General features: G+C 42.0%; 1 protein-coding gene across 1 annotated transcript in view; it reads right to left on the reverse strand.

Annotated features, from left to right (window-relative positions):
- The window catches only part of roraa (RAR-related orphan receptor A, paralog a), a 172,604-nt gene that overhangs the window by 110,412 nt on the left and 36,039 nt on the right, over positions 1–26,153 (reverse strand). The gene's annotated exons all lie outside the window — the stretch shown is intronic.

The raw sequence follows: 26,153 nt of genomic DNA on the forward strand, positions 1-26,153 counted from the left end.
CTGCTGGAGACAGAGAGAAACCGCACTATACTTCTCAGGAGGACGATATGCTACTTAGAAAATTGAATCCCCCCCCCACCCCTACCCACCACAACCTCCCTCCTAAACTGCGCTCTGGATGAGTGTATGACAGGCCAGGACTTGTTCCTCTCATACAGAGTGAGGCGGAAGCCCGGGTGTTGAGAGATGGAAAAGTGTTGGAGGACATGGGCGTCACTGAGAGCTGACTGACAGCTGTGACAGCGCTGAGAGATGTCAGACGTGGGCTTTGCAGGAGTCAAACCTGGACGAACAGTTCAAGGACACCAAAAAAGTGTTACAACTTCTAGACACATGATTGCTCACAGGCTGATTCTGTGGATAGTCATCTTTATAGTTTGGGCACATGGAGACAAAACACATGTAAATATTAAGAGGGTAAATACTTATATCGCTGCTTCGTGATAACCTTTTGTGTGTGACCGAGAAATAATCTCATATCTCAACTCGGATAAAATACAGAGGGGATCAATGAGAGGAAATCTGAGGGAAGAGATGGAGAAGGTGGAAGGATTTGAGAAACCGAGAGCGAGAGAGAGAGAGAGCGAGAGAGAGAGAGAGAGAGAGAGAGAGAGAGAGAGAGAGAGAGGGGAAAAAAGAGCACAAGAGGAAGCAAGAGGAACAGAGCGGCATCGAGCAGAGAAAAGAGCGAGCGCACAAGAAATGAGAAAATGATCAGGTTCACATGAAGCAGGGCCACCAAATTTGTCGTTGTGTAGAAGAACCCCTCATTACTGCACCTCGTGGGCACTCGGCGTGGCCTTTGAAGTGCTTTGAGGTACATCATCCCATGAAACGAGCATAGTTAATCCACTTGTTAATCAAGTGTGCTCATGAGCTTATGTCTGAAGTGGCTCTTTCTCCTCGGAAGACTCAAAAGCGTTCAAAGGAAAATGTGGCGGGGTGAAAAGACGAGGTATCGGAAATTTCAGACCAAATCCGAGTGCAGCTGTGTGAAAACATACACACTATGCCACATGTGTTGCGCAATTTTGCTCTGCAACAAGCGCTGACTTCTAAGTGGCTTTCTTAAAACCCAATCATACTTTTAAATGGCCCAAAACTCTGCTAAATATACACATGCATCCAATTTTCTTTCCGTCTATGTTAAGATAAGCATCTCTCATTTATTTCAACAAACAAGTGTTTCTCTCCTTAGGTTCTCGTGTGTAAAATGAAATTTTAAAGAGACGACTGGGAATGGTGGAGGCTGGCTTCTTATGCTTGTCTTCCTTTTTCTCTCCCCCATCCATTCCTGATGAATGGCTTGTCTCCCTTTCTCTCCACAGCCAACAGGAAACAGACAGAAGAGAGAGAGAGAGATGCCTTCCTCTCTCTCTCTCTCTCTCTCTCGCTCTCTCTCCCCCGCCCCAAAGCCTGTGGGTCGCTCTGAGGCACAGCCACGGAGGCCTAGCGCTGCCTCCCCCTGCTGCGCCAACAAGTCTCCTTTTCACTTCAATTAATGAGCCATAAATAAACCAATGAAGGTGTCAACAAAGAGCACCATTTATCATGGCTTTCACCAACTCCGCTTCATGTGACGGGGAAAGCTCATTCCCAGCCTACAGCTTGCCCAAACAAAGACAATGCAAAAAGAGAGAGATTTATTCCTGGACCAACACTCCAACCTAGAATTCATCTTGCGCAGGGACTCTCACAGGTGCAGTGATTTGACAAATATACCGGGAGCAGTGGGCCCGCGCCTTTGTTAGATTTCCACAGTCAGACTAGCAATAAATTTGGTTAAGAGTGGGGGACAACACTCTCACAAAGCTCCCGAGAGGCTGCCAGGGAGCCCATGTTAAAGACACTTCTTTCTGTCTCAGTCTACTTCGGGGCTGTGGATCACAAAAGCCAGCCAGGGTCGGCGCGAAGAAGAAAAAAAAAAAGTGAATACAAATGAATGAGAAAATCTGTTGAAAATACCGGCCTGGTCTGAGCAGCAGGAAGAATTGCTTTATCAGGGTGTCCCATAAATGTCACTTTGAGTCAACAATGAGGGGGAAAAAAATATACAGCACTGAATCATAGACCCTCCTCTGAACTGCACGGCTCCTAGAATCATGCAGCAAGCCGAGGTGCAGTACTATAGTGAAGTGCTTCGGAGAAAAGATGAAAACTCCCTGAATAATATATGACAGCTTGGGTTTTGAATCCGACATTAAAAGTGATGACGTGAGTACAAACTCAGCTCTGCTTCATCTTGGATCCACAAATCAAAACCTAAAGGCATGAAAGTAAACGTAAATAGTCCATCTTCATGGTGCGAGCATTCGCAGTGTAAAATAAAATAATAATAACAACAACAAGCGGGAGCTTTTGAATACATCTGAACGCAAGCATCTTCTGCCTTGCAGCTAAGCCGGAACTAGTGTCTATATGATCCTGCTAAACCAATTAATGGTTCCTGTTAACCCACTCATCTTTGGGGAGGATCGTCTTTCTAAATAATACAGCGAGATGTCCCCTATCCACCAAGCAGCCCACACACACGCTCTGACAAAGACTAGCAGATTGTCACTTGAATCTGGGGCTCCTCTCACACCACAAACACACACTTCAACTCATACATTGTGCACAATACAGAGCGCGGTGGAAGTCTTTGTCTGGGTGTGGAGTGAATCCCCGATCTAAACGCCTCCACACGCCAGACACTTTGATGGTGTCTTAGACACTCTTCATAAAATAAACTAGCAAGTAGAATATGATGTTGAGACTACTGAGACAAGGGAGAAGAAGGTAAGGGAACAAAATCAAACCCATTACGGCAAAGGGGATATTAAGTGCCGTTATCACAGAAAAACATAGCATTTGTACAATTTTCCAAGCCACCCCCAGTGATATAAATGTCCAGCAACCATAATCAGTCTGGGTTACAGACACGGCCAGAAAGCCACGATAAATGACATTTCCCAAAATCACGCTGACATTTTCTCTTATCAAGCAGCAGGCACTGGCATGGTGAGAGCAGGCTTGTCAGTCAGAGGCAGACAGGCCTCACACCTTATCACAAGGGCACTCAGCCTCTCTGGAGCTAATGCTGAGGCTGGGGATGGAGTTTAGAGATGGGGCTAAGGGGCAAAGAGCAATACTGGAGCCAAATCTGGAGCGCAATACAGTTACACCAGGTCTTGGATCTTTGGGTGTTTAGAAACGGTGGCTTGTAACTAGTCCTCAGATGGAGCCGATGTGGAAAAACACTGCTATACTTCTGCTTTGGTTGGAGCCGACTTTAAAGCAACGGATGCAGATAAGGCTGACGCTACAGCACGACTCTTTCTCGCCCCCCTCCTCCCCTCCCCCCACCCACCCTCTGCCGCCGCCGCCGCTACTGCTCTTCCAGTCAGCCTCCCTCGGAAGCAGACACAGAGCGGAAAATTAAATATTTAAGGTTGATAATGACGCTCTTCATTAACATGTGATTCCGAATAAAAAGTGGAATACATAAATAAAGAAATAATAGAATGCCTATAAGCGGACATGTTGAATGAATTTCGGTGGCGATAAAAAGGGAGCGAGCGAGAGGGATTTCTTGGTTGGGGAGAAAATGATTGCGGCAAAAGGGAAGAGATCAAAAAGAAATGGTTGTCTGGGGGGGGAGAGGGGGAATTGAACATATAGTGTCATTACTGATTGTCATGGATTTTCTGTTAACTCCATATGAGACTATTTTCCCTCTATATTTATTTTCTTTTAAGTATGACCCATCTTATTGTGGCCTTGCCGCTTTAAATTTTTCTCATCATATAGTAGTTATAATACTTCATTCGCAGAGCCTGTATGGCACATTTCTCACTGTTAAAATCTAAGACCGGACTCCCAACTTTGTTGCTGGCTCAGCTTCACAATTCTAACAACTGTCACCAAGACGCCTCACTGCTGACAACACGCAGGCACCTAAACGCGACGCAACGTGGGGGAGAACCCAAGACGGTCTCCTGGAAATTTCACAGAGGTACTCGGATTGCGAGTTAACGGATTGAAGGGACAAGTTGTGCTTTCTGTGTGACGATGGATTCGGCTGGAGATGGCTGTCTGAGGCGGCATTGTGGCAGTGAGACAATACAAGTGGGGGAGAAAGCCTCTATCCCTGGCAGCACATGTTTGAGTCAGAGCAGAAGATCCTGCTAAGCCTCAGTGACTCACAGCACAGCTCGCAGTGCAAATCATCAGCTGTGTTTCTCTGATGTGGAGGAGCTTTTCAAAGTCAAAAGCATTACTTCAGGAATGCAGGGTTCAAATCTGCATGAAGTGAAGGACCGAGCAAACAAGCACTTGTGTTCATGAGAAGAGAGCGCACACAAAAACACACGATGTTAAGAAGAGAACTGAACGCCATTTGGAGATCTTTTTTCTCTTCTTTTTTCTTGTAGCTGTGAAGCACTTGAATCTTGTAGTTAATTGTACGCAGGGAGGTGATGGATGGGTTAACATGGTATAAATTATATAACAGCGGGTAAGCACAATACGGTCATTAGATTCCAATGCTTTTATTTTCCCCAGGAGTAGCTGCAGTAATTGATGTCTCGCTCTTCTGTCTGTTTGTCTTTCCCTGACAAAATCAGCGAGATAATTCACACTCGGCTGCCACACTGGCACTACGTACAAGGCAACAGTGTTTTCTCTAACTGCATAGAATAAAAGGCCACTATGGTGAAAAGTAATTTGGGATATGATGCATATTTGTACTAATAGCAAAAAGATGTCAAACCGGGGGATGTTTTTTTCGGAAAACTGTTCTGCAACATTAACAACATGGACTTCCCCTCTAAATCAGTGCATTAGACAATTGTTAAATAACATGGAGAGGGTGAACAAATAAAACCTTTTAAATAGCCACTGTAGACTGAAGACAGAAAACAAACACAACTGAGTGACTTCCTGTCTGAAATCCCCAACTGAAAAGGTCACACAGGAGTCACTCACAGAATCCACATCTAATGAATCCAAATTCCAGTGGATTGGATTTCTGTAATGACCTACTGTGCTGTAGCTTAAGACTCAGTTATGGTGGAGCATACACACAGGAACATCATTATTTGTTTACTCCTGCCTGTCTCTGGAGTCTGTGAGTTATCTTGGTGTTTATGCTCCCTTTGTGCAACAGTGATTTCACTGCTGTTGTCATCTTTTACAGAAAGAAACAGAAATTATTTATAACACTGTGCGAGTGTGTCCAAGGCCAGCCTCTACACTTCTAAAAAGAAACGCTGATTATATGTATGATTTCCTTTATTATTGTCCGCCCCCAAAAACAGCCTGCGACTCTAAACAACAGCAATGTCTTTATTTGGTTGCATTTTTACTGATCTAACATTTCAGTCACGGTCCAATATGTATGACAATGAAGAAGACTGAATTAAATATTAAACAACGCTCTTGGTTTTAATGTACAGAAAGAGAACCTTAGATGTCATCATCGCAGACAGACCAGACATGACAACACAACAGAGCCGAGTTATTCATATTCTTTGAAGCATATGGGCTGCCATTTCTCTTTATAATCTTCCTGAAAGTCCTCTGGAGCAGTCTACTACAGACACAGGGCTACTCAACCCCCCCTGTATGGGGATGCTGCTTGGGACATTGGTCCTATTTATTTCCCTCTGACATTTGTTTCTACATTGTGTCGTGTGCTGTGCCTCCAGCCAGTCAGTCGGCTCCCTGTCCACTCTCTTAAGTCTCTAAATGGGACAGCACAAATGAGAAGATTTGGGGGGGAAAAAAATGATGTTATTGGGACCATAATGAAGAGTTGGAGAAGACAAGGCTGATCAGAAATTATCACGTCACGTCAAAGAGATTAAATTATAGCCAGAGAATCTCACGCCAAAAAAAGTAGATATTTAAGAGCACACAAAACACATGGCGATGGTGCGGGCCTTTTTAATAGAAAAAATGAAAATAAAAAAAAAAAGTAGTGACGCTTACCATTTGACATTCATTTTTCAGAGAAGATATCTGACGCCCAGCACACTAGCTGTGATCAATATCTAATCTGGAGAAATAAATTGCTGCTGTTTGTCTTTCATCTTTGAGGAAATGTATACGCATTCTGACAACACCGTGGAAGCATTAATCAAATAATGAAATAATGATTTGGAGAGGAGGGGGGGGGGGGAAAGAAGCATACTGTAGCCTGCTCTGATATTCACTGCGACCCAGCGCTGTTGACATCCTTGCATCTTGTATCACATCTTGTTACTTCAGTGCAGTCGGGGGGGGGACTTCAGCAGAGATCATCTCCTCTCTTTGTCAGAAAGCAAAGCGATGAATTGGATATCTAAGAAAAGGTAGCGGTCCCCTGTGTACGCGGAATAATACACTGTAACATGCATGGATGTCATACACTTGTGCTTCTGACCTTCCTCTATCTGACAGTAAAGAACTCTTTTTTTTCCATTTATTCTCAGCCCTTGTCTTTGCAATTACCATGTTCCAATCTCGCCTTGTCCCCACAGTCACCCGCAATACCCAGAAGGATCGGCAGTCTTTCTTCTGGTGCAGCAATTATCGCCCCTATCTCTTTGAAACAAAAAGTTTGGTGTAGGATATTAGAAAATGTCAAATTCAGGTTATATTTCACTTAAGTCCAAAGGCGATACGGTACGCTCTCAGGAAACACTATTTTCACAGCCTTTGCATTATGCATGATCCTTGAGGTCCGTCATTATTTTCCTGAGCATGCAAAAGGAGTTGTAGTGGAATACATGACAAAAAACAAAACAGGTATTGACATTCATAGAAGCATGTCTTTAGCTGCTCAATTAGCAAAGGGAAGGGGATCGACTTGAATGTGGATTTAACTTTTTCAGCAAGTCTTTATTAAGCATCACTTTTTCCAGAGTCAAGTTGAACAGTTCCTCCTTCGATGATATGCATGAACTGTGGCCTCTTATCGCAATCCTGCAGGACAGACTAATCACATTCCAGTCTTTCACCTGCATGCCTGACATGCTTTGCTAGAGCTCATGATGAACCTTCTCAGGCAGGCATGACACCACTCTGTCACTGGCGGTGCCAGACGTTCATCTGCAGGAGAAAATAAGGCCTTTGCTAGTTCCACTACTACCACAACTGTTACTACCGGTAATAATAACCGCACTGATAATAAGACTTTTACCACCACAAAATAGAAATAAACATTTTGTTTGGCTGTCACACCGTCTCCTTACATTAACAGCTTTTCAATATGAAAATATAACACTAAATAAAAAGAGACAGTAGCAGGCCAAGTGTTTCAACTGGGGGGTGCATACAGAAATATTACTTTTTAAACATATTGCTAAAACCACTAGCATTCCCTGTGGCAATGCATCTTTCATCAGCACGTTAACTGGATCATTTCTACATGTTCTAATGATCTGAAAGCAAGAAGAGCTAAATTACCCTAATAAGTGGTTTTGCTGATGCACTAAATCAATAAAGGATTTTATTCATTTTGTGTCCATTTTACTTCACCCATAGCACACTTATTTTGATCAACGCTTGAACTGATACTCTTCCTTTGTGAAGATCTAGACCGGCGTTTTCCCTTAAAAGACACAGCAACTGTGCAAATACATGGTTATATTTTGGATCTTTTTTATCTCACAGTGTTGCTGAAAGCTTCTTTTTTTTTAATGAAATATTTGTCGTGAACAAAATATTGTTTAAAACAAAAAAAGTGTGTATGTAAATATTTAGACATTTATGTATTCTTTTATTTATTATATGTACCGATTTTTAAAATGACCATTATTGGCTGAGAAAGTTCTTTGTATATCCTGTATTATTCTGAAAATCCCCAATTATTATTCCTGAACTGCATTAAAAATGAAAGAGACTCACAATATTGCATTTTGAGACACTGATTGCCATCTGTTATTGGTGCTATGACTTAAATATTTGACAACAAACATAATATATGATGATTAGCGTTATTTTCTTTGTGTTATCTAATGGTGGCTAAGTCTGTCACATGAAAGGAGGTTGAGGGGTTTGTGTTTGGATAGTATGTGCATGCCATATATATTTCAGATTATAAGCATCAACATATAACCTATCTACATATATAATACATACATTCCAAGTATGAGGAATATATATTTTTTTTATGAATTTCAAAATATGATGACTTTGCTACAGGCGGTTTTTTTTCTTCATAATTCTCATCTTGTGAAATAAAATTGGTTTAAGCCAAAATGTCAACCAAAAGTTAAAGTCAAACTTCTGCAAACATTTCAGTGCAAACTCCTGAGTCTGCTTCGGGCCTCTGGTCGCACGAGCTTCAATGTGGTGAAGTATGTGAGGCCTGATGGAAAAGTGGTCTGGTGATGTCACACTCTGAGGCTGAACGCTCCACACCCTTTTCCTTTCTCTGCTGCTGCGACCCTCCATGACTCTTCTTTTCCTCCCTGTTATATTGTCGTGTTTGCAAACACTGACAAATCTGAAACAGAGCATCCCAGATTTTTCGACAAAGGACTTTTCTTTTTTCATGGGTGGCATATGCAATGTCTGCGCTACAATTAAAAAGCCTCCCTGATGAGGTCACTCCTCACGGTGAAATTTGAACCAGCTTGGAAATAAATTGTCGATGAAGTGTTATGAAAAGGAATGAAGCCGTGTTACAAAAATTACTTCAGAGAGGATCTGGCAAACGGTCCGCAGACATCTGTTTTCTACTAGTTTAGCAACTTTATACTTGTTCAGGCTTGGTAAGGCCAAGTTAAGAGCTGCAGTTGCTATAGAAACAAAACAGGATGGACAGTATTGTCGGTGCTTTGGTTGAAGGTCTGGGATGAATAGACATTCATTGTGTCTGGTTGGTGATTTGAGGGAGTTTTAACTGAAAGAAAAAAAGACTGTAATATCCTGTTTTGGCGGTAAGCATAGCTTGTTTAACCTTTAACCCATCACGTAATTCGTCAAGAGGAAAATGAACAACATCCCACCAGCGGACTCCCAGTTTGGGACAGTGCAGATGAACCTGAAAACAGAACGTAGTCTGGGAGTCCAGGTGGACAGATGGTCGAGGTGCGGTGTGAGCCTTATCATTTCAGGTGAAATCATGCAAAAGGAACAGCAGCATTACCTCAAAGGATTGCTGTTCAAAACACGAGAGAGAGACAGGTTGCTTACTTTCCCCGGGTTACTTCAGGATAAGTTTCTGCTTAAAAATAAGTCTGTCTACAAAGTCACTTTCAATCCAGAGATAGCAACTCATCTGAGCGAAAAACAAAGCCTTCTTATTACCTGACCTCCGAGAAGAGCGGGATTCTCAACCGTTGGTGAACGCATATTCAATTACACAGGCAGGAAACAGCTCCAGGGTGCCGAATGGGTGAGGAGAGCCAGACAAGACAGGAATTAAGCTTGTTATAGACTGATTTTTCAACTTCACTTAATTCAGCTTCTCTTTACGGATCCCTGCCATACCCTTCCCCCCACCCTCTCCTCAACATGGAAGCATGATTTACATATTGCAGGTAAACTGGGGAATAAAGAATGCAGATCCTATTAACCCTCCAGGGAGCTAATTAGTTACAATTAAGTTTCTGCTTCACTTGTTGTGTGGGATTATTTGGTAAACACCTACAGAATGTTGAAAGAATCTTGCCCTTTTCCCTGAACTTGAGAAGAGCTCTCATCTACTGAAAACGTAACGTATCCCTAGTTTTTTTATCACATTAATTAATCTGAAAGGATCCTGAGTTCGGTTTTTGACATCAAAGTTGACAGAAGATGCTGAAGGAGCAGAACATTCACCCCGTGGCTTTTTAAGCGGCGCGAGAGGTAAACGAGGTGCATAATCCGACACTGTGAGCACAAAGAGTGGCCAGCGTTACTATCAAAGAGGGCGACGGACTTGTTGTACAACCAAGGCTTGCCTGACATAATTGAATGCTGACTTCATTAACCTTGATGTTCAGTATTAAGCACCACTTCCACCCTCATTAAGCCCAGACACATCCTACAGAGAGAAGCCACACACACAAATAACACAGACAAAGATAACACAAGCGTTTGTATCTGACTTGCTGCTCAGCTGAACTGTTCGCAAACAAGCAAAGAGCAATGTCACATGACATTAAACAGCGATGGCTAAGGCCTTTCACCTGCCTCTGCAGACAAGCCCGCAGCCAGTCATAGGTGTGTTCAGGGGCTTAGTCCTGTCATAATGTATAACCATTCATTGTGCATTACGAGGCTCCACACGACGTGTCCCTTTCTGTTACACTGCCCACTAAGTGACAGACGGAGTTTCAGCTGGCCTGACAAAGAGTCACATATGTATCTGAGATAAACAGCAGCATAGCCTTTGCATTAAATCATCGCAGGGGGGCTTGGAACAAATAAGGCAGCTGCCTTTTTTCCACAGAGGGCTACCGTTAGTCTCAACGTGGCCTGAGTGCTCGCCCCCCTGCGTTAAAGGCTAATGGTGTTTGACGTCTCTCTTTCATGGGTCAAGATGTGGGGTAACCCACAGAGTGCTAAAATCACATATTGTACATAGCAACGACTAACAAGTCCCACACTCCTCTGGTTTACTGCCTGCGAGGCCGTTGAAAGTGAAGCGAAATTCTGAACTATTTTTAGTGCCTGCCCACACAGATCTGCACAATCACCAGTCTGAAACAGAGATGTAAGCCCATTGAAGAACACTAATGTAGAGGGATTGTATCACAGCGGAGAGGTTAAGGATAGTACAATACTTTTCATTTAAATATTCATTTTATTGTGATTGCTTTGTGTTTTTTGGCTTTGTTGACTTTGGCTTTCTGTTGCTCCATATAGTTTTTGCACTTATTTTTTGTCTGCTCTGTATATTTCACACACATTTCCTGTTTTTCTGTCCTGGAGGAGGAATACCGCCTTTGTTGCTCATCCAAAGGTTATCCCATCAATTCATCATTTATTTTATTTTGAAGTTAATTCAATGTATTTTTGGGCTTAAAACATAAATTCAAAATTCAGTAAAGAGCTACACATCTTTTCAGATCGGTTCCATGTCCCTCATTTATTGGAACAGTTTTCTTTGGAATTACTGTCTTAAACAGAAATAGTGAAAGCATTCACAGCCAGGTCTGTGGATTTTCCTTTCTGTGGGATGTTGCGGTTGAATGTTTTACTCGTCCTTTAGTTTCTCTCACCTCCACTGAATTGGGGTGAAGACAAAAATCTAAATGACAAACTCAAACATGAGAAAATACAAATAAAATCTCCACAACTGGGCACCACTGAAGGTGTTTGAGAAAATGGTTTTATTTTTTTATTATTCCTATAAATGTGGGTTAACCAACGCTTTAAGGATCGAAGCACTAATAAAGTTTAAAACGTCACCTTAATACAAAGTGATGTGAACAAGCAGCACATTACGTTACTTTCTTCAGCTGGTCTGTGAGCTACATGCCTAAGTTGACATTGGCATTCGAGGCGTTAGCGATGCAAAGTGTTTCATATTATGGCAGAGAGGGAAATGGCACCTGCTGGGCAAACACGCCATATATTGTAATGTAGTTTAGCAGCACTTGCCCACCTCATTGCACTACAAAGCAGTCCATCAGAGTGAGATCTGAGAGGGAGAGAGGAGAAGATCATGACTCTTTTCACACCTTGTCAGACTGACTTGCCAGTTCCAGACCGGTCACTGGTTTTCCTCTGCACTAGAGGCGGTGCTGTGCCCCAAAACTACAGACAGCGAGATAGTTAGAATCAGAGCAGGTTTTACTGTGAGAAACAGGAGAAGAGTGAGTGAGAGGTGGAGTGTTTTTACAACTCAGATCTGAAAACTATTTCATAAAAAGGGGAATATAAACATTTGCATCTTAGTGATAATTAACGAAAAGAATGGAAGGCACAAAAAATGTATTTTCATTTTATCCTGTGCGTTAATTTATATTTTATTGAATACATTTTACAAAGCAAGACAATAATCTACCCAGTAAACTTAGATGGCACTTACACACGTCAGTATAAAGCTAAAGCAACATCTGGATTTGCAATGGTTTGCAATAAAGCCAAAGGAGGCTAATTTCCATATTAATGGCCTGTTTGATGAAGCTCATTTAAATGATGAAGAATATTGAAGAAAACCCTCTCAGTTCTTCCGAATGAACAAAGTAAGATGGGGTTGTTCATGCTATTTGGAGAGAATTTCAGTTGTATGTTTTGATAGAAACAAACATGTGATTATAGTGTGATTATATTGTGTGAATCTATTCTACTTTTGTTAATCAAGTACTGTAAATACAATAACATAAAAGTGAGAACTAACATGAAAATGCAATCTAATACTTTACACTGCAATACATATTAACTTGCACAACTTGAGAATGTCTCAAAAAAGGTACCTCTCAGTCCCAAAGATTAATTTGAATGCTTTCATTTCAACTGTAATGTTGTTGTACTGGATTTACTATATGATAGCTATTCCTATATACATGGACATTTTCTCAGCTACTGTAATTACCATTTTTACAGTCATCCACACAGAGTAGAGTGTTTTTTATGAGTTAAAACATCAAACCATATCACTGGAGAAAACTTGTAGACAATGTTAAATATCCTCCACAACAGGCCGATTACAAGCCACACTGAGACCTCCAGCTGTGCAGGGGCCTTATAAATGTCACAGGAAAAGCCTTGCCACATGCCAAAGGCACTCGTCTCCATTAACACTGCGCCAGGGGAGACTTACTTAGACTGACAGGCGGCAACAATACGGAAAACTCTCCCAACTGTGAGAAGAGGGACACAAAATGAAGAGAAGTGAGAAAAATGAGTTTGGAACTTTCATTGTCCTACGCCTTGCCTCCGCACAGATGCGCAGCTGAGCCAGTGCAGCTGGTCGACTGACAAATGGGAAAAAATAGTCCAATTTGAGCTGGTCGTTAGCAATCGGAGCGCGGCATTCCAGATAAATGAGCGGCTGCCTCAGGTATGGCAGGAGATCTTCCTGAAGCATTCCTGGGAGACCGGTCCGTACCACTGCAACCCCTTAGCCATGCCTTCGATCCGACAGGCCCGACACCACAGCAGAGGTGACCTTGCTGTGCCGCTCCTGCCGGGCTTCTTATTTTTACACTCCCCCTCATAACCCCCTCTTCTCCCTTGGCCTGTACTCCTCTCTTTTTTTTTTCTAATCCTCACTTAAAGAGACAGTGGGATGGTTTTTATATCATTAACTTCGCCTTCCCACTACTTTTTTGTCTACAGACAGAGGCAACGATCGAGATAGAGCGAGTGAGAGAGAGGTGGCGGCGGAGAGAGACAGATGGAGAGCCAACTCCATTAAAAGTGTCTTTGAGGGGTTGAGCCGAGTCAAACACTTACTACGGATGTTTGGACTCTGACTCTCTCCTCGTTGGCAATATGTAACAACGCCTTTCTCACTGCGTGCGTTTGTGTATGTCGCTGTGTGCCAGCGTATGCCACTGTGCCTAAGTATACATGTTTCAGTGCCAGCTGCCAGAGCGAGGCCACTTTCTTCCGCACACCCACTGTGGCCTGTGGGACCGTAATCTTCGTCAATGCCACGCTGGTTAAGTTTCGCAAGAACCCTGAACGGAGAGGGCCAAACAAACACAGACATGGTTGATTCCGCTTGTTTTTCACTCTATTTCCAGGACACAGCTTGTGAAACTCTGATCCAAAAGGCGGCATTTAGACATTACCAGATTAGAAAAGAACGCCTTGAACGAACTGTCTGCAGAGGCATCCACAAACAGTGAAACAATGAGACGCGGGCCGTCAATTAAATTTGCCTTTTCACTTACTGGTACTTGATCCTCAGAACATGTTCACATCAGAAGACAATGCTGTAATTTGCCACTTTTATTCACCATTTTTATTTTAAACAAAATCTCTCCATCTCTCCGGACAACAGAACAAACCAGTGTCTCTCAAAAGCCTCTTCACACTTCACACAACCACTTCCTGACAGCTACGTCATTGAATAAATCATGACTATTGATTAACATGCACAACAGTCTGCACAGGCACATTCAGGTTTGTTTCTTGAGTGCCAAGCTCATTTAACATGGGCTCTTTCATGTGAGTAATTGTGCGTGCTTCCAGCCATCTCAGACCCCCCCCCCTCCCCCCCGCCTCTCCCACGACCCCCTTCATATGAAATATAAATCCCCGCAGCTATTTCTCCCACAGAAATTAGTGAATTGTGATGAGGCGAATTGAATCAATTATTGCCTAAAGGTCAAAACGCATTAAAAACATTTCCCCCAGTTGCCATCCATTATCTGTGCTGATATACACAATCTCATTTTGTGCACTAAAACTAAGTGTGACACACCTTGTGATTGTAATGATCTATTATCTATTAGTATTCATTGTTCTTTTTCATGAAATTTGTAGAGTTCCTCAAAGCATCGATGCCTGACTTGACTATGATTGCTCTAGTGCTTCATCGAGAGTGTCTACCAAATATTCTCATCACATTAGGTCTCTTAACAGACACATATCGTGAATCATGTATTTAAAATCATACATTTTTGGTAATTATGTCTTTAATAAAAATGTATTTCTATAAAAAAATGTTTTATCTTTCAATTTTTGCGTTGCAACATTGACATCTTTCCTACAAAGACCACAGTGCCTTAAACATACTGTATTCTGTACATTATGTAATGTCAATCTGACAAAGATAAAAAAAAAAAAAAGGAGAGGGGAAGAGAAGAGAGGAGTTCCAAATGTCCCATTTTGGAAGAGGAATCCCAGAGACAAGGTGCACTCTGGGACTTGTTCAAACACCTCGATGCTACAGTGAGTATGTAGATCCCGTCAGCCATCCAGGTGTCCCTGGTGGTCATCCCAGCCAATCCCTCCTCTAACCAACCAATGAGCCACCAGTCTGTCGGACAGGCACGCTCATTAGAAATGAAGATGTACATTTATGGGGGGAAATAAGGGAGAGCCTTGGCAGGAACACCAGGACATTCCTCCCACTCTGCTCATCCCTCTGTCTCTCCCGTTCCCTCTTGTGGAAATCTGAAGACCGGGAGGGTGAGAGGATCTGAATCGTGACCTTTCCTCAGGCGTGTTGAGACAAATTAAAGCCAGACATCTGATGAGAGGAGACTGAGGAGACCTTCCGAGCTGCTTCAAGAGCAGCCTCAATGCATCCACACTTTCAAGTCACTACACACAGAGCAGGTTACATTGTCTTAATAACAAGCCGGGGGGGCAGCATTGCATCTCACTATTTTTCCCTCAGATTATGTGGATTACTAAGCGAGATCAGAACTAAATTTTATATTTTTATAAATTAATTAAAAGCAGGGTTTAAACCCTTTGAATTTACATTGTCGGAAACTCAAGAAGCAAACATGTAACTCTAAGAAAAACGCATCTTTTCGGTTAGTTTCCAATGACACAGCAAAAGCCTGAGACTCTAAGGCAAAATCCAACCACACAACAAACTACCTCAGCCATGGAACTAATTGTCTCTATTTCAAAGCCGATTAGCAGCCTCGGGGAAACTCTGACAGTTGGACACCACAGAACCAAACATCCAGGAAGACGAGCTGTGGCTGAGGCTCAAGCTGATCACCCAGCACATCTGCTTCTCTGCACTCTGGCATAGACAAGAGACTCACTTAGCATCCTGGTTCAGGCAAGACCCGCACAAGCTACGCATTACAGACCGGCTAGACTAAATAAAGCGCTCTCCATGAAGTCTAAATGGAAAAAGACTTGTGGAAAGTCCTTTTTTGCACCATCTTCATTGCTGAGGAAAAGGAGGACGTGCTTTTGCACAGCAACAGAGCATGCAGATTTTGATCTGTTGTGCTATTTTTAGCAAAATAAAACTGTAATAGAGCTCGAGAACTAGCTAGAGCTAGAGAAAATTAATTAGCTTTTGGAAATTTGTTAATTTTATTATGATGGAGCTGAATTAAAAGGGACAGTTTATGGAATGAAACTGCTCACAACAAGATGTATGGACTCGTGATTCCAGGATTATGTGAGACTGTGGTAGCTGGACTTCTAGGGGGTCTAGGGTCATGCTCCCCGGGAAGAAAATGTTACCAATTATGCAACAATCTGGAGGACTTGGACTGAGAGCAAATAGAGGCAAATAGCTCTTTCTGCACTTATAAACATTGTTGTGCTCTTTTTTTGGCGCTTTGGTCGAATGTAACTAACTAAGCAATATTAACACTTCTCAAGTCTAATACTGAAGTTACATTTTTAGCTACTCTTACTTTTGAGTACTTCCATTTTGTGAATCAAAAGGGAGCCACACACTTGTCAAGAAAATGTCAAAATTAAGCTGAAAAAAGACATTAGTTGGAAATCATATTGGTAAAATTGATCTTTGCCAGGCTTGATCTATCACAAAGTATAACACTGAATGGTTAGTTGCATTGCATTGTGGAGAGACAAAGGATAAAAGAACAACCCTTTCTTACCTGAGGTACAGCAGCAGAGGCCATCAATGGGACAGAAACATGAGGAAAGAAAAGAGAACATTTCTTATTAGGCGAGATGTGGTCTATTGTCTCTATCAGTAAACATAGTCGTCAGTTTAAATGACTATTTGATCGGACAGCATTTAGAGAACATCCATGGAACAATGATGTATAAACTACATCTGATACAAATTGTGTGGCATCCATCAGAATGTACTTTGACCAAATACAGATATGCTCTCAAACAAAGGAAAAACTGTATGATCCCAACGGAAAGATGGGAAGCATTCAAACTAAACTACGGCTTTATTTCATACTGTACGTCTGGTCTACGACCTACAGACACGGGCTCATCTCCTTGAGAAGCTCAAAAGAAAACATAGCTTATAAGACACTCTCCTGGTAGTCTTATCGCCTCCCTCTGACTCCTATATCCACAAATCTATACAGACAATCAAAGTAGTACGTTAGCATGATGGAACGAAAGTCAATGTAGGCAAAAACACTATTGTTTGAAGTACAGATTATGTGGCAGGGGCAGTTGTTACACTGAAGTGCGGTTTGTAACGCCGTAATGGAGGGGATGTCTCTGCAGGAGAGCCTTCAGCCAGGGCGGAATACTGATGCGTCTGACTGATTGCCACGTCTGTTGGATCTAATTTGAAAGGTGGACAGTGATGAATGTCTTTCCTCCACTTACTGGCCATCTGATGTATTATGCATCCCCATCTGATCAGAGAGGCTGATGAGGCGTGGGGAGATGAGGGGTGTCCATGTCCGACGCACCCTGACATTGGTTATATAAATGACTGCACCTCCACGCCTTTCATTTCCCAGCTCACAGGTCACGGGAGGAGCTAATAGGGTCATCGTTAATAGGGGATGACTGACTTCAGCTGGGTCCACCCGTGCATTTTGATGTGCTACACGTTTGACAAAGTCTCTTAACACAGTGGCTGAACCGGGCTCCCCTGTCAGCCTGGAGTCTAATTGTCAGAGACACAAACGTGGGCAGTAGCCGGGGGACAGTGCTATCGGCTGCCCAACCGCCACTGTGATCATCTGTCTGTGTTTGTCTTGGCTCTACATGAGAAAAGGTATGCTTACTTCAGTTGTTTGGCAGACAGACGTGGAGGAAAAAGGACCCTCATTGTTACTGCCCGTCAATGCCAAACCCCATGATTTAGGACTATTGCTTTGATCCGTGGCTACCGGATAGCGTATTGTGTTGCTGACATCATGTTGCCAGCTGTACAACTGAAGGAGTGGAACCCTTCTATTAGCCTGTCGGAAAAAGTCCGAGCGCCGTACCATGTTTTGTTCTCTCCCCAGGAAAAACAGCACTGGTAATTGTGCCTCTGCTGAGGGAGAGGAGTCGGCTCATTCTTTGTTTAAGTGTCCACCAGGAGAGCACTCTCTGACACAACCAGGGCTCCTGAGCACCCATCAACTGCACATTTTAATGTGCTGAAGCAATATTAACCGCAGCGGCAAATAAAAAAAGCCCTGGCCCAGGCGGGCACGACGTGGGCCCTAACGAGTTTATGGCTGCCCTAATTGAGCCATTTTCACATCAGCGGCTGTTTTTTGTCAGATCAGGAACGAGTCTCCCACTCCCAACTGTGATTTTCTCTCCAACAGTCAGCTCACGGCCCCCATATCAACCTCGCACAACGGAAGGTCGACGTCGGTACAGATAAACCCATTCGTAGAGGCCCACACACTGACACACCCCGAGAAGGATTTGTAGTCGAGAAAACATCTCCTGGAAATACAAAACAGGATGTATGATCATTTCTCATGACTGATAAGACCGACCACAAGTACAAAAGTTGGCAGTGATTAAGAGCTGCTGTGACTGCATCCGATTACACGTCCACTGTTTTTAACATCTTTCACTTTCAACCATTATCTGAATTTTGAATTTAACCATGGCACTCATTTGTATTAATCTGTATGCTGATTATGCGGCAAACAGCAGTGTTTACCAGCCAGAGAGCAAGGAAGCCATCTTTAATTCATTAGAAAAACACACTTTGCGGGAAGACATTCAGTTGAGGCTTTACATTACTCAAGCTGCTTTAATACATGCTCAGTATGCAGAGAAGGCCGATGTTAAAGTCGTGGATAATAGGTGAAAAAAGGCTGGGGTGAAATGCAGTCCTCCTCCAATGAGCCATTAATTAGTGCTGAAGGAGGTGAACGACGTGTTCAAACGCCGAGGATTCTTCATTAGTCATCCCGGGGCTGTACACTCGTCGTACAGACGCACAATTAGCCCTCCCACCCGGCCAGCAGTAGCCTCGCCTGTATGGAGTGAGCTATAGGGTGGCATCGTTGCGATTTGACGGACCCGAGGATACAATGTCCAAGCTGTCCGCACGCAGCGACAGTGTCACTGCTACTTCCCTATCGCCCTCGCTGCCACTCGACCGCTTTGATATAAAATACATGTGTCCCATTACGCCGTATCTGGCCGTTATAATTAGACGATGGGAGCAGATTTCATGAGGAGACACTGCATGTGATCTAATTAGCATTGTATTAAAGCGCTAAATCAAAGTTGTGGCGCATGTGCTTTTGTTTGAGAGTTCTTTCATCTTTGGGGGATTGTTGTAAAGATTGTTCATGTCATTAAGCTCTCTCCAAGATGCTAAATGAGACAGAATATTAAGTACATGATTGACATACTGTAGCCCAACCGGATTTGGTAAATGGTTTTTGAAGATTTATTATAATCTTTTGGGGAAATTTTTAGTTTTTTAGTGAAGACAACCACTGATAAATGCGATGGAACGACTACTTACTGCAAAAATGACAGAGCTCTTTGGACCATTAAAATGTCCAATTTACAGCTACGGCCACAAACAGACTTGTATATCAACGTGGCATCATCCTCTGACCACCATGACTGACATATTGCTTTTACCTATTGGTCTTTTTTACAGCGCAATCTGTACCTAACATTTCCTTTACACATCGCAAATGTTAACTATGATGTAAAAATACTATAAAGTGAACTACATGTGAACTACATGTTTGAATAGAAGTATGCCTTGATGGCAAACTCCAGAAGGCAGCAGTCTGGACAAGTGCTGCAGCGGTGGAGGCGGGAGAAGCAGTTAAATAGGAAGGAGAAGAAAAAAAAGACGACACACCTGACTGCTGAGCATTACCTTTCCTACTCATGCAAAGCACAGGCATATGCACACAAGCAGATTCACTCATCAGCAGGTTTCCGTCACTGATAGCCCTACAACACATTTCTTTTTTATGCGCTTCCTGTCGTGATACGCTGATAAGTGGCAAAGAGACCAAACAGTGAAAAGTAAGAAAACAACAGCAATATAGTCATTTAAAGGGAGTCTATTTTGAGTCGGGGACAGCTTCTCTCTCCCTTACTGAATTAATCAAATCCAAAGGACATCATCTTCAAACTCGACATCCCCCTAAAGGCAAGCATCTCATTCTGTATGCAGCTGAGGAAGCTTCACAACATCCTAAAAATACAGCGCTCCTGGAAGAGAGGTGCTCTACCAGTCTGAAGGGAAGCATGAAGAACTAGCAGACCCATGGGAATAGACATTGTGATTAGATGCAAAAACTCTGCTTTCATAAACAGCATTAGTTCCTGTTAGACATCCCACCCCTCCCACAGATGCAAGCCCTCACTGTTTTGCAAAGCAGGAAGAAGCCATTATTGTTTTATTTGCATTTTCATTTCCTGAGCTCTTTACCCCGACATGTCAAACACTAGTGGGCAAAAGCTTTTTCTGTCAGACAGGTGTTGGACCGAATGCGCCCATTTTACCCACTGCCTCTTTGAACTAATCAATTTGCTGCAGGCTATTGCTCTCCTGTGATCATATAATATGAGTCCAATAAAAAGGCCTAATGCCGGGCTTGGACAGGGCATCAGTTTATTTTTGCTGTTTCATCATCAATGATAAAAAAAAATATAGAACAATCAATAATGAGATGCTTCACACTCACAGCTTAATATTCAACAGTGTGAATAGCTTAATTTACTGAGTGTTATTACAACATCCGCTGTGTTTTAATAAATGTTAAAAAAAAAAATACAAATTACATATGATTATGTTTGCATTAAAAGTCATGTGATTATAAAGTATTATATTGTTAACATTTGTATTGAGGTGTATTAGAAGTTACAAGCCATACATATATTTCTATTCAAAACAATTTGCTTCCCAATAATCAATGTCAGGTAATGTAAAAGTTGTTTTTATATGTTGAAGGGCTGCAGTTGCAATGAATACAAATGACACAACACAACATGTATTTCAATTCCAAGAGGTAATGGGAGCAGACAATGTTTCCACCCATCACTCAGTGTCAGCTCCAGTTATCAACAAATTTGTCTTTCTGCCAGGTTGTCGGTCTTTGGCCTCCCCTATTAGTCTTCTGCCTAAATTCAAGAAATATCTAATTTCAGAAGCAATGTTACAATCTGAAACTTTGACAACAAAGAACGACTGCTGTGCACTGATTGTTCATCCAAATAAAATTTGCATTACCGCACAAATCAATTTAAGGTCCACTGTTTGTTGTATTATTTATTCCCCAGCGCCATGCTTTAGCTACTTTATGCACATAAAATACATTTAAAAAAATAATCTTATTTGGCCAACAGAGGGTGCTGTGTAGTTTGGACGTTGTATTTATTATTTAGTTTATCGTGACATCGGAACAGTTTAATCAATGATCCAGGTAACAAAAGAAAATTATTTTTTTTTTCACTCTTGAATATAGATGAACATGAAGAGCATGCAATTGAACGGTTGATACAAATTCAGGGTACCAATAAACAAAACAAGAAGAAAAAGAATGCCAGTCAATCCTCAAATGAAGAGAATGTCAGGGACATATAATTTATGTTAGTTTTAATAATTGAGGAAGTTTGCCGTGTCCACCATTTCTTGTCTCTGCGGTGGAGCGTATACTTTTTGATGTTTCAAGGTGCCCTATATGCTACTATACCGATATAGCAGCAAGCAGCTATTTGCTATGTAAAGATATAGTGGAGCAGTGTGTAATTGTGCAAGGGATGAAGTCAGTAAGTGGAGGTTCTCATACAAGCTTCGCCATGGCTGCACTTGCTTTCAGTGCATGTTCTTGCATGCGAGTGTTCCCCACCGGCGAGCTCACGGACGCCGCTCTGCACCGCTGTAATCATCCAGGTTTCCTCTCAAGTTCTTCTACGCTCAAATTGAAAATGCACATAAAAAAACAGGTGGATGGGAATCCATTTAGAGGCTCCATCATTATCCAGCTTTGAGGCAAGAGGAAATTAGTGTTACTGTGTTAAATATGGGGTACTTTCCAACATGAACTTTAAAATCCGTGTGGAAGGAATTATATATAGTATACTTTTAGGCTACTGCTGTTGCATCCAACTTGAATTTTGATGAGTTGAAGTTACTGTACAATAACCGGCCAAACCCTTCGGCTACATCCATACTGTTTCAAGAGACACATCAGGGATGGACGAAGAAAAACCCTTCGCACTGCTGCAGTTTCAAAACAGCCAGGAGGATGACATAATAAATTCCCTAATCCATTTTGATTACAATGTGTTTTCATCTAACTTAAACAGCCATCTAAACAAATACTGCTCTGTGCTTTCACATTGAGGCAGCTGTATTGGTCTAATGCGTTTTGAATCTGGGTAACTAATAATTCTTGTAGCCTGCAGTAAAGACATGCAGTGTCTCTTGCAATACAAGCATTTTTATTTGGGCCGTATAATGGAATTTAAACAACTATCAGTTTCTGATATATAATCATCAGTTAAAGGAAGATATATAAAATGGGCATTACCATTTGGAAAAATGGCATTTAGTTATAATTTTAGATGGCAATACAGGCAAAGTTTGCACAACAGTCAAGAGTCCACCATTTAAAGTGTTTCATCATTGAGTTAAATACAGGACAGATTCCAGGTCTATTTCAGTGTTGTACGTTGTTAAATTCTTCCTTCCAGTTTCTGGGAGCCAGTTAACGGCTCTCACATTACCAAAACATATCTGTCCTCTAAGTGAGAGACTCCACTGCACACAAACCTGCCCCAACTTTTCGGATACTTTGGTGGCTTTGCTGTCTCACCGATGCAGATGCTCCCAAATGTGAACACATCTGGTTTGCCATTTAATGTAAAATCCTTTTGTCCGTCAGTGTTGCAAGGCTTCAGTGGGATGCGGCTGAAGCCATTTTGTGAGCATAGATCATGTAAAAATGAAGTGTATATAAAGTAATAACATGCAGGAGGGTCTCCTCTCTGCACCATGAATGAGTCGCTCCTGCCGTGGGGAGTTGGTGACATGATTGTGATTGGACGAGACACAGAGAATCCAGATCAAAGCAATCTCTAGTGTTTTGGCCCCCAGCGCAGTGTAGAGCAGGCCCACACACACACACACACACACACACACACACACACACACACACACACACACGTATTGTACACATGCGCACAGAGTCTTGCACAAACACTGTAACACAAGCATCCTCTCTACCTTTTTACTCTCACAATCACACTTGGAGTCACACATTCATACACGTTGCCTTTTGTCACATTCACACATGAACCGGCGACACACTAGTGCACTCAGTGGCTGTAGAGCACTGATTTGAAAGTAAACTACACAATCTGAAGGACTGTGTCTTTGCGGAGCATGACATATTTAACATTTAAGTATTTGCATTCTTAGTATTTAGCATTTACACATGAATATGACATTTTAGATATTAGTGAATTTTTAAGTTTTTGCATAATGTGCTATTAACAGTAGGGCTGCAAATAAATATTCATTTCATTGAGATTAATCCGATGTTCATTTTCTCCATTAATCAGTAAGTTGTTTGGTCATTCAAATATATTCCAACCTCCTCAAAGGTCTCGTTTTATCCACAACTACCACATATTCAGTTTTACTCTATGCAACCAGATAAAATCCCATTCAAGGGGCTGGAATCAGAATATGTTTTTTGTGTGCTGGTAACCATGTTACACAAAAATGTTTTTATTAACTGGTCTTTTTTTTTGGCACGAAGAGCTATAGATTAAATTAAGCCTACAGCTACGATATGCATGCTTGTCTTGAGATAAGATTTCCTTCATAACATTTGTGGCTTGTCTTAAAGGAGAAGCTTGGAGATGTTCTATATTCTTTCATCAACTAGACCAACAATGAAATACACACTTTTTAAGGAAATAATCAAGCCTTTTGGTAATAAAAATCCCATATTTACCCCTTCAGTGGGAATGAATGAGACTGGGGCGGAAAGTGAAGCCAGAAAACATCGAGAGACTTACAGACACACTGTTGGCTTTGGGAATTTGTTGACACCCAGAAAAATCTAGAAGATCACCACAGCTTTTAATAAACCGTCTCAATAAAAATAGCAGCATGCCTGACACCCGAGAAAGCAGCAGAACACAAAGGATGACATTCACCTCATGTTTACCAAACTTTCTCCACTACCTGTTTAGTCTTGTTGTTTCGCAACAGCGTGGTGCTGTGACTCCCTAAATGTGTTTGACAGAAACAATCACGTGTACTGCTGCCTGCACGCGTTGCATGAAAACAAACCTGCCCCAAAATGTCCCTATCATTAAGATACTAAATGTAGCTAAAAGGGATTTAAACACGTACACACAGGATCATTGGTCATATTTAGTAGGCACACAACACTGCAGCAGGGGCTCGTCAACTCAGTTCTTAGTTGAGTTACATTTTTTGATCCTATTCATTAAAACCATCAGAAAAGTGCAGATAACAATCCTTTAATGTAACGTATAAATTGCTCATTTTTAATTGATTAAAAAATATGTATGTGTCGCTCGCTGCAGTTGTATGTCCACAGGTGCCTCTCATGTTGTTGCCTCTCACATGTCTGGTCTGAAGAGCGGAGGTGAATCTGAGGCGATGATCAATAAATGTGCTGGCGGTGGCACGCAACAGCGACACATATTTACCATGACGCGGTTCAGAATACAATTATTTTACAAATACATTTAGCACAGTGAGTAGTGATCTCACCGTGGCGAGCTGCCATGGACGGCTTCACAGTTTGAGACCGAGGTTAAGAGTGCCATCATCAGACGCGAGTGTGCATTGGTGTGCATGTAAACAGTCTTTGTCTTGCCTGCACACACTGTCACAGTTGTTAAAACTCATGCAAATGTAAGTTCTCTTTTGTGTCTCTTTCTTCAAAAACACACACACATACAGAGAGAGAGAGAGAGAGAGGCATGCGGATAAACAGAAACACTCATCTACTCAGTGGCTGAACACTAGTGTGGGTCTAGCTGCCGATGGGAGGGGTAAAACCTGAAGCTGAATGGGAGGATGTTGTGCCTTCTATGTGACCTTGCTGGTGACATCAGAGCAGTGTCTAAGCTGTGTGCAAGCAGAGAGACAGCTTCACACACACACACACACACACACACACACACACACACACACACACACACACACACACACACACACGCACGCACACAGAGAGAGAAACGGAAGCAGAGCGTGGTTACAAGACTCTCAGTCTTATTTCATACTTTCCAGTGGTAACAGTTAAATTGACATTTTCTGTTCCCGCCATCCCATAAATGGAAGCCTCCGTTTAATTGCTTTCATATGGTTAATCCAAATTAAGCATGTCCACAAAATAAGATATTCCATTACATTTGCATAGCTGGTGATTCCAACAAATCTTTCTTTTCCTTCTCTGTGTGCTCGCAATACCGCGGCACTTCTGAATGAATAACTTCAAAATCCTGGAAAAGACCCAATTTTGGGCTAAAGTGTTTGTACAAGACAATCCTCTATATTTGCCATGGCATGAATGCTGAATACAGCAGTATTGAAGTGTTATAGTGGCTTAGAGAAAGTACATTTCAGTTGGAAAAAGTTGCCTAATTGAACCAGATACCCTATTGTGTAACATTTATGTTCTATCTCGAAAACCAAAAGGGCAGAAATGAATGTGTGAAACCGCCAAAAGAATGACGGAATTATCTTCATGTCATAATTCTTGCAGCTCTTTATGCCTGCTGATTTATCTCAGCAGTGGTCGGATACATTTCCTCCTTCATAATCAGTGGTGAAGAGGGAATTAGAGCTGCGTTCATTAAAATCAAACAATTTCTTTATTCTCTAGCTCTACTGCTGTGAGCCTTGTTTGAGATCCCCTCCCCCCTCACAAAAAAAACACATAATAAATCTACAGATACTCCAGGAAAAAAAAGTGTATAGATATTCTGGAGAAATACTGTACCTGTGTACTTGTATCTCATTCAGCTGTTGTTAACTTGCATACTTCCTCGGCTGTATAAGTGGGAAATTGTTAAAGTGCCTCACTTTGATCATTTTGCTGCACATCGTATGTCACTTAAGTAAACTGAAGGCAGAAACAACTGTGGGCCAGATGTTGGAGTTACTGAAGACAAGACTGACTGTAGTTCACAGATATTTAAAGCGGCTGTCTTTGGTTCCAAGGTATAAACTATTAGTATTAGTTCTGCTGTCAGCTCTGTCTTTACTCTTACAGGCAAAAAAGGGGGAACCTTTTTTCTCCTCACAGAGGACTCGCACTGTTACACAGGGAGTGCTACCACTACTCCAAAAAGGGACAAGGCCTTCAAGTCGGAAAGTACTCCCTCCCTCCCCTCTTTTTCTCCCA

This window comes from Clinocottus analis, unplaced genomic scaffold, assembly GCF_023055335.1.
Source record: "Clinocottus analis isolate CAN_PGR_092001 unplaced genomic scaffold, fCliAna1.0.p SCAF_6, whole genome shotgun sequence".
Taxonomy (NCBI): Eukaryota; Metazoa; Chordata; class Actinopteri; order Perciformes; family Cottidae; genus Clinocottus; species Clinocottus analis.